The sequence below is a fragment of the Salvelinus alpinus genome, chromosome 8, assembly GCF_045679555.1.
Source record: "Salvelinus alpinus chromosome 8, SLU_Salpinus.1, whole genome shotgun sequence".
Classification (NCBI taxonomy): Eukaryota; Metazoa; Chordata; class Actinopteri; order Salmoniformes; family Salmonidae; genus Salvelinus; species Salvelinus alpinus.
The window spans coordinates 30453234-30461162 of record NC_092093.1 but is presented as its reverse complement, the minus strand read 5'-3'; positions in this window follow the sequence as shown (position 1 = coordinate 30461162).

Genomic DNA, 7929 nt, shown 5'->3' with positions numbered 1-7929 from the left:
TGCAACAAATCATCCTTCACTCATGCTGCCAAACATACCCTCGTAAAACTGACTATCCTACCGATCCATGAATTCGGCAATCATTTACAAAATATCCTCCAATACTCAACTCAGCAAATTGGATGCAGTCTATCACAGTGCCATCCGTTTTGTCACCAAAGCCCCATATATGTATGTATGGTCTTGTTGGCTGGCCCTCGCTTCATATTCGTTTCGCCAAACCCACTGGCTCCAGGTCATCTATAAGTCTTTGCTAGGTAAAGCCCCGCCTTATCTCAGCTCACTGGTCACCATAGCAGCACCCACCCGTAGCACATGCTCCAGCAGGTATATTTCACTGGTCACCCCCAAAGCCAATTCCTCCTTTGGTTGCCTTTCCTTCCAGTTTTCTGCTGCCAATGACTGTAACGAACTGCAAAAATCACTGAAGCTGGAGACTCATATCTCCCTCACTAGCTTTAAGCACCAGCTGTCAGAGCAGCTCACAGATCACTGCACCTGTGCATAGCCCATCTGTAATTAGCCCATCTATCTACCTCCTCCCCATACTGTATTTATTTATTTATCTTGCTCCTTTGCACCCCAGTATCTCTACTTGCACATTCATCTTCTGCACATCTACCATTCCAGTGTTTAATTGCTATATTGTAATTACTTCGCCACCATGGCCTATTTATTGCCTTAACTCCCTTATCTTACCTCACTTGCACTCACTGTACATAGACTTTCTGTTTTCTTTTTTCTACTGTATTATTGACTGTATGTTTTGTTTATTTCATGTGTAACTCTGTGTTGTTGTATGTGTCGAATTGGTATGCTTTATCTTGGCCAGGTCGCAGTTGCAAATGAGAACTTGTTCTCAACTAGCCTACCTGGTTAAATAAAGGTTAAATACATTTTTCAAGTCGGTTAGGACATCTACTTTGTGCATGACACAAGTAATTATTCCAACAGTTGTTTACAGACAGATTATTTAACTTATTTCACTAAGTTGACTGTGCCTTTAAACAGCTTGGAAAATTCCAGGAAACGATGTCATGGGTTTAGAAGTTTCCGGTAGGCTAATTGACATCATTTGAGTCATTTGGAGATGTACCTGTGGATGTATTTCAAGGTCTACCTTCAAACTCAGTGCCTCTTCGCTTGACATCATGAGAAAATCAAAAGAAATCAGCCAAGACATTAGAAAAAAAATTGTAGACCTCCACAAGTCTGATTCATCCTTGGGAGCCATTTCCAAATGCCTGAAGGTACCACGTTCATCTGTACAAACAAGTATTAACACCATGGGACCACGCAGTCGTCATACCGCTCAGGAAGGAGAAGCGTGCTGTCTCCTAGAGATGAACGTACTTTGGTGCGAAAAGTGCAAATCAATCCCAGAACAACAGCAAAGGACCTTGTGAAGATGCTGGAGGACACAGGTACAGGTATCCACAGTAAAACAAGTCCTATATCGACATAACCTGAAAGGCCGCTCAGCAAGGAAGAAGCCACTGCTCCAAAACTGCCATAAAAAAGCCAGATTACGGTTTGCAACTGCACATGGGGACAAAGATCGTACTTTTTGGAGAAATGTCCTCTGGTCTGATGAGACAAAAATAGAACTGTTTGGCCATAATGACCATCGTTATGTTTGGAGGAAAAAGGGGGAGGCTTGCAAGCCGAAGAACAACATCCCAACCGTGAAGCACGGGGTTGGCAGCCTCATGTTGTGGGGATGCTTTGCTGCAGGAGGGACTGGTGCACTTCACAAAATAGATGGCATCACGAGGCAGGAAAATTATGTGGATATATTGAAGCAACATCTCAAGTGGGTCTTCCAAATGGACAATGACCCCAAGCATACTTCCAAAGTTGTGGCAAAATGGCTTCAGGACAACAAAGTCAAGGTATTGGAGTGGCCATCACAAAGCCCTGACCTCAATCTTATAGAAAATTTGTGGGCAGATCTTAAAAAGCTTGTGCGAGCTCTGTTGTGGGATGCTTGTGGAAGGCTACCCGAAATGTTTGACCCAAGTTAAACAATTTAAAGGCAATGCTACCAAATACTAATTGAGTGTATGTAAACGTCTGACCCACTGGGAATGTGATGAAAGAAATAAAAGCTGAAATAAATCATTCTCTCTACTATTATTCTGACATTTCACATTCTTAAAATAAAGTGGTGATCCTAACTGACCTAAGACAGGGAACTTTTACTAGGATTAAATGTCCGAAATTGTGAAAAACTGAGTTTGAATGTATTTGGCTAAGGTGTATGTAAACTTTCGACTTCAACTGTATGTACAGGGGTACCAGTACCGAGTCAATGTGTGGGGGTACTGGTTAGTCGAGGTAATTTGTAAAGTTTCTATGCATAGATAATGAACAGCGAGTAGTCACAGTGTAAAAACAAAGGGGGGGTGTCAATGTAAATTGTCCGGGTGGCCATTTGATTAATTGTTCAGCAGTCTTATGGCTTGGGGGTAGAAGCTGTTAAGGAGCCTTTTGGTCCTAGACTTGGCGCTCCAGAATCGCTTGCTGTGCAGTAGAAGAAAGAACAGTCTATGACTTGGGTGACTGGAGTCTTTGACATTTTTTGTGGCATTCTTCTGACACCGTCTAGTATATAGGTCCTGGATGTCAGGAAGCTTGGCCCCAGTAATGTACTTGGCCATACGCACTACCCTCTGCAGCACCTTAGAGTCAGATGCCGAGCAGTTGCCATACCAGGCGGTGATGCAACCGGTCATGATGCTCTCGATTGTGCAGCTGTAGAACTGCAAGCATTGCAAAGCAATCACTAGCCTGTTATTCAGTGGAGTGTGTGTGTGGTCCAAGTCTGGGTTTAATGGTCTCTTTTCCAAGCTTAAAAGGATAAACATTCAACATTGGCCAAGCTGTCAATCCAGCATGATTTCTGCCACGCTCAAAACAACTGGAAACTCTGAAAAAAACACGCTCCGACTGGGAAAATATGTTTTGAAAGGTCATCCACCTCGGAATTCCAAGTACGGTACTCAGGCCTCTTTCTAGAGCTCTGACATGAAGATCACTAACGTCATAATGATTCAGAGTTCCCAGTTGTCTTAAAAGCACCATAAATCCAGAGAATGCCAGACTTTGATGACAAAGTTTGATGACAGAATCTGCCCACAAGAAAGACTGCCGAGCCACCTTCCTGTTCAAGTGAGCACAGCACAACAAGGTGAGTCCAAAGATGTATTGTATGCTGCTGCATAAATGATGTAATATGACAGGGAGATATGTATACTGTAGCTAAGAAAATAATAATAAGTGTAATGTTGTGCAGTAAGCTGTTAGTAGCCCATGTGCCTCAACCTAATAATTTGTTCCCTTCTCCCCTCACAATTTAGTCTACTGTTCTGACTTGGTGGTGGTGCACATGTAACCGATGTAAAATGGCTAGCTAGTTAGCGGTGGTGCGCGCTAATAGTGTTTCAATCGGTGACGTCACTTGCTCTGAGACCTGAAGTAGTTGTTCCCCTTGCTCTGCAAGGGCCGTGGCTTTTGTGGCGCGATGGGTAACAATGCTTCGTGGGTGACTGTTGTTGATGTGTGCAGAGGGTCCCTGGTTCGAGCCCAGGTAGGGGCGAGGAGAGGGACGGAAGCAATACTGTTACGTTGATGCTGTTGACCCGGATCACTGGTTGCTGCGGAGAAGGAGGAGGTTAAAAGGGGGGTGAGTGTAACCGATGTGAAATGGCTAGCTAGTTAGTGGTGGTACGCGCTAATAGTGTTTCAATCGGTGACGTCACTCGCTCTGAGACCTGAAGTAGTTGTTCCCCTTGCTCTGCAAGGGCCGCGGCTTATATACCCCCTTTATTTATCCTAGTTCTGACTTGGTGTACAGGGAGAATACTGTACAAAAGGCCCATGTTCTGAATTCTGTTGCTGTACATTTCAAATGTGCTGAACAACTAGTTATATTGACTACGTCCGTCCTAGCTCGCTCATTATTTCTTAATAAAAATAACGGATTGCCTCTTGTCAGCTCGTCGTCCCCTTATGCCATAGTTTGTACATCTCAATTGTCAGTAGAAACCACATTTGTTTAAGCAAGTCAGCCATATCAGCTATGTTTTTTTAAATGGCAGTAAATGAGGCTGCATGAACTGTTTCGCTGCCAGGTGTTACAGTGGTAAGGTGGTGCTGTTGGGACTCCACTGTTGGGACAGCTTTATGTAGGCCCTAACAGTTTGTGGACACCGTTTGTCACCGTTATAGTCCAATTAATGTATTGTTTAGTGTTGTTTTGTGTAGTGGCTTTGATGGAATGCATAAAAAAACATACATACAGTTTGTCCCACCAATATTTACTTGCTAAAATCGCCACTGATTCCCATTCATGTGAAATTCATAGATTACAGCCCGGATGTGGGTACCCAGACCTGCAAGCAGCTGCGGTCCCTGATGACAAGTTCAGATTTTTTTGTGGCCCCCACCCCCATCAATGTTACCCATCCCTGATCTAGGTAGAACCCTTTGCCTTTCAAAAGAACTCTTGCCTTCCAAAAAGGGTTCTTCAGATCAACACGGTTCTTGGTAGAGTCCTATCTCTCCGCAAAGAACCCATTTGTAACCCATTTTTCTTAGAGTGTATTTTTGTCTGGAGATACAAAGGAACAGCCTTCATTACAATATCTCTGGTGTTTAGACCTTCACACAAAGCCAACCAATTAAACATAATCATTTTACCATCATTATGAGAAGTGTTGGCAGGGGAGACACAACGGAGCGTATAAATGTTATGAGGTTTAAACTGTATCTAAAAATATATATTCTCCTTGTACTGTATGAAAATGTCATGGTATGAATATATGAATTTGTAAACTACAGAATGGTAGTCTGAGTGATGCATTTAAAGGTTACATTCAAACAATGCGCTTGTAGATCGCACAGTGCAGCGGGATTTTGGAAGTGGGTACTGAAAATGGAAGGAGAGACATGGGATGAGAAATTATACTCTAAGGTGCTGTTTTGGTTACAGTATGCCTATTGCAAACCATGGTATCTCCACCAAGATTCAACGGTTTTGGACCATACCGTCAGTGTATCTGGGCTTGCTTTAGAGAGCTGAGACTGGAAGTTAACCTATGTGTCACTTTTATATTAAGGTAATATACACTGAGTGTACAAAACATTAAGAACACCTTCCTAATATCCTTCCTAATATTGAGTTACAGTGAACTGAACAGAGCTCTTGCAGCATTAACTGATATGTCCACCTAATCAAGGGATCAGAGAATTAGTCTAGTACTGAAAGCATAAGTTACAGCTAGTAACAGCACTGCAGCTCATAAAATGTGGTGAGTAGTTGACTCAAAGAAAGAGATAGACAATAGATGAACAGTTTTTAACAAATTAAGGAGAAGCAAAAAAGAAAGAAAGAAGAGCTACATTTGGTTGTATATTTTTTTACTTTCACATAGCTAGCAAATGCAGCTAGCTAGTTTAGCCTACTCAAACACTTGGCTCAAACATATAGGGATGCTATGTTAGCTAGCTGGCTATGGGTATCCAACACTGGAACTCGTCCAAGTCAAGGTAAGCTTTTTTTGTTTCAATAATTTATTGCCATCGGGGAACCCTGGTGTAACTGCTAAACTGCTTTCTGGCTGTACACTGTACTGCATGATTGTAGCGGATTTACTAACACGTTAGTTCTAGTAGTTCTAGTTCACTATGACCTGAAAATAATGTAGGCTGTGTATTGACTTAATGTAATAATGTTATTCTACTTCTTTGTCACGTTCCTGACCTGTTTTCCTTTTTCTTGTATTTATTTAGTTGGTCAGGGCGTGAGTTGGGTGGGTTTGTCTATGTGGTATTTTCTATGTTGGGATGTTTGTGTCCGGCCGGGTATGATTCTCAATCAGAGACAGCTGTCAATCGTTGTCCCTGATTGAGAATCATACTTAGGCAGCCTGGGTTTCACTTGTGTTTTGTGGGTGTTTGTCTTCCGTGTAGTCGTTGTGCCACACGGGACTGTTTGTCGGTTTTCTATTTGTTATTTTGTTTCATTATAGTGTTCAGTTCAATGCTAATAAATTATGGACACTAACCACTCCGCGTATTGGTCCGATCCTTCTCGCCTCTCCTCGTCCGAGGAGGAGGAATTAGAAAGCCGTGACATTCTTGAACTTCATGTCTAACTTGTTCTTCTCAAGTTGTCTTGTATTACTCTTATGATCGTGTTCTTTTCTTCTGAATTCTTCCAGACGATGCTTGTTCCACAGCTACACGACACATTCCCTGGTTCGCGGGTTTGATTGAAGGTTGAAGGTTGTCATAAGTGTAGATGATACTTGGTTGGAGAACTCTAGTAGAACGTCTACTAAACTCTGTATCATTTTGATCATCCTCTGATTCTGTATTGTCAGCTTGACCATTGTCCTGCTCATGCTCTTTTTCTGGTTCCGTATCGGGTTCCTTTTCGGGTTCCTCTTCAGTTCCTGACTCCTCAGTATGACCTTCATCCTGAGCGTACTCTGGTGCCTCAGCTTCCTCTTCAGCTTCCGCTTCTTCAAGATGCTCTCTTACTGCAGGTCGGAAGAGGGTTGAGAATGTTTTCTTGCTTTGGTATCCACAGGTTGTACTTTTCCTCACTTGAACTTCCATATTGTCCACGGTAAGTATGAGTCTTTGACTGTTTACGTCTCACTGATTATTTTCTTGGTTCTCTATTTTTCTCTTTCAGGTTTGTTGAGTTTTGCTGTGTGTTTTGTCTATCGATGAGGTAAGGACAGGGTAACAAAATATTTTTTCGGCCGATTCCTTCCAAAGGTTGTACCACATGGACTGAACTGTTCACTCCTCTTCTTTCTTTAACCACGTGGACATGGTTTTCCCAGTAAGCACAGATTTTGCCTGGTCCTCCTCTCTGCAAAAAATATCTTATCAGGACATGGTCTCCGAGTTCCAGTACTGAACTCCATGCTCTTTGATTGTAGTAGTTTTGTCCTCTCTTTGCTGCTTTTTTCATGTTCTTCGTCACAATGTTGTAAGCTTCCAGCATCGATGTCTTGCATTTCTCTACGTATCCTGCACAAGACTGTGTTCTTCCTCCATTGTCTCTCCGGAAAATCAGGTCGATTGGCAGTATCGGTTCTCGTCCAAAGAGAAGGAAAAAGGGAGAGAAAACAGTTGACGGCATGAACAACTGTTGAGGTAATCCTTACAGTTCAGTTTCTGTGTTTCTTTCAGTGTCCTCAGTATACTTAACAAGGTTCTGTTAAAGCGTTCTCCTGGGTTTGAATCGGGATTGCATGGGGTCGTTCTTGAGTGATGTATTCCACTGTAGCTTTGCAACTTTCTGAACAGTTCATTCTCAAACTCCCTCCCCTAATTGTGATTAATTTTGGATGGGTAGTCGAAGCGCAGAATGAAGTCATTGAAGATCTTGCGAGCTGCAGTCTTTGCGGACTTGTTCGGTGTAGCGTAAGCCTGGGCAAATTTTGTGAAGTGGTCTGCAATCCCCAGAATGTAATCAACATCACCCTTGCTTCTCTCCAATTGAAAGGAAAAGGAAAGGGGGATACCTAGTCAGTTGTACAAATGAATGCATTCAACTGAAATGTGTCTTCCGCATTTACAAGGTAGTCAATTGAGATGATCTCAAATGGGGGAGAGGTTTTGATGTTTTGCAGCGGTGTTCTTGTCATTCTGTTTGGTTTCTTTTGCTTCAGACAGCGGTAGACTTGTCACATAGTGTTACATCTCTTTGATGGACGTCTTGATAGGAAATCTGCACCTCTGTTAGCAGTTCCAGGTCGGTATTTCAGTGTGAACCGATAATCTGCCAACTCTCCCACCCAGCGATGTCCTACAGCATTGAGCTTCACTGACTTCATCACGTAAGTCAAAGGTTTGTTGTCACTATGTACAGTGAAATGAGGGCCATGGAACAGATAGTAGATAACCGGA